Source organism: Phyllostomus discolor, chromosome 11, assembly GCF_004126475.2.
Source record: "Phyllostomus discolor isolate MPI-MPIP mPhyDis1 chromosome 11, mPhyDis1.pri.v3, whole genome shotgun sequence".
NCBI lineage: Eukaryota > Metazoa > Chordata > Mammalia > Chiroptera > Phyllostomidae > Phyllostomus > Phyllostomus discolor.
In genome coordinates this window covers 91,377,885-91,379,510 of record NC_040913.2, presented here as the reverse complement: position 1 = coordinate 91,379,510, position 1,626 = coordinate 91,377,885, and the positions used below count along the sequence as shown (strand labels likewise).

General features: G+C 41.8%; 1 non-coding gene across 1 annotated transcript; it reads left to right on the top strand.

The window, feature by feature from the left end:
• Positions 1–871: 871 nt before the first annotated feature.
• Positions 872–998, top strand: LOC114509014. The gene has a single exon (XR_003685583.1). It is a non-coding gene; the product is annotated as a small nucleolar RNA SNORA28 (small nucleolar RNA).
• Positions 999–1,626: the final 628 nt, after the last annotated feature.

The following is a 1,626-nucleotide window of genomic DNA, read 5'->3' as shown; positions in this document are numbered from 1 at the left end:
TTTAAATACCGCATTTTGCCATGTATAGTGCGTATCCGTGTGTTGTGTGCATTACACATAGGATTACACCCATGATATGTAATCATTATACCCATATCCTTATTTTTCCCTCAAAAGTGTGGGCAAAAAAGGTGCCCATTATACATGGCAAAATATGGGGTATATGTTTTCCTTCTTCTAACTCTCAAAAAACATTTATAAAGCTTGATAATTCTAGGCCACAAAAAAGTTGCAATTCTCAAGGAAGAGATCATCACGCACTATGCGATTACACTAATCAGAGGCCAGCAATGAACAGAAAAAACTCTGCTTTCTCAGTTCTCAGAAATCCAGGGACACGCAATGCAGTCAAACCCAGCAGGGTCCACGGCCTTATTTTCAGTTTCTTTGTTTGTAGGTTTTCCTGCTGTTTTACTGATCCCATTTTTCCCTAAATAATGAGAATTTTTGCCTATCTTTCTCTCATTTGTGTATGGCTTGCTTTGTTACTTGACGACCCATTAACCCTTCCAAAGTTTCCTTCTTCCGTCTTACAATGCTTTGCTTTTCAAAGGGTGGAATAATCACATAGGAGTTTATAGTATCGTGAAACCCCAACTCGGTTAGCTTTTATGGTCCGGACCTGAGTCTGGCTTTCCCGGCGTGTCTGACATCAAAAGAAAGCCAAACGACAGAAAAATCAAGCAAAACAAAGCAAAACCTTGCTGCTAAAGCAATTGCCTGAAAGGGCAAAGTAGCCGTAGAAGTGGGACATCAGTGGATACTTAGGATTGAATCTAATAATGAGGAAATTGGAAATGTACAAAAATATACCTTTAAACTCAATAAATGCACAATTGTAATCTCAGATTTTGTGGAGGGGGAGTAATTAAAGCCCCAAAATTTGTGGCGGGTGGTAAAACTGTTTGACACAGCTTGAGCTTACTCTAGCAACAAAGTCTAACCTATTCCAGCCCTCTGTCTTCCGTGGAACAAGCCGCTATATAGACCTAGTGTGAAAAAATAAGTAATTAAATCAATTAATTAAATATAGCAAATAATTGTGTACGATAGATTTCTGTGGTAAGTGCCATCACAGAGTCTGTGAGTCAACAAAACAGTTTTCTCTCCTTTTACGGGAGAGTTTTTCGGTGGAACTGAAGAGGAGTGATTAGCACTCTGGAATTACTCAGAATCACTCCCCTTCCCCTTCGCTCCTCACAGTTTGTTCGCTCCTTGCGCAGTGCCAGCTGGAAGGTCAACGGGTCCACCGAAACTTCTCTCAGAAGTAAACGAGGACTCGTGGAGGGACGCGGAGCTATTCTGGCTGGCAATTTGCTTGATGAGTTGCATAGCGCATCTGTGTTCGTATTATCCTTAGAGTTCTCTTGTGCATACTTCCCGATCAAGTGTCTCTTTTCCATATGTTTCTTATCCTCATCCTTTCTTCCCCTCGGAAGGAGAGGGTTGCCTGTAACAACTGGGGTTATATTTTTAGTGCATTTATACTCTTTGCTCAAACGCTCTTTTGTTCTTCCAGGAGGAGGTGGAGTGTAACCAAATATACTTCTGCACCAGCCAGATGTCAGCCCCACTTCTCTCCAGTGGAAGCTGTGGCTCACTTTTTAAGAGCCCGTGCCAGAGTCC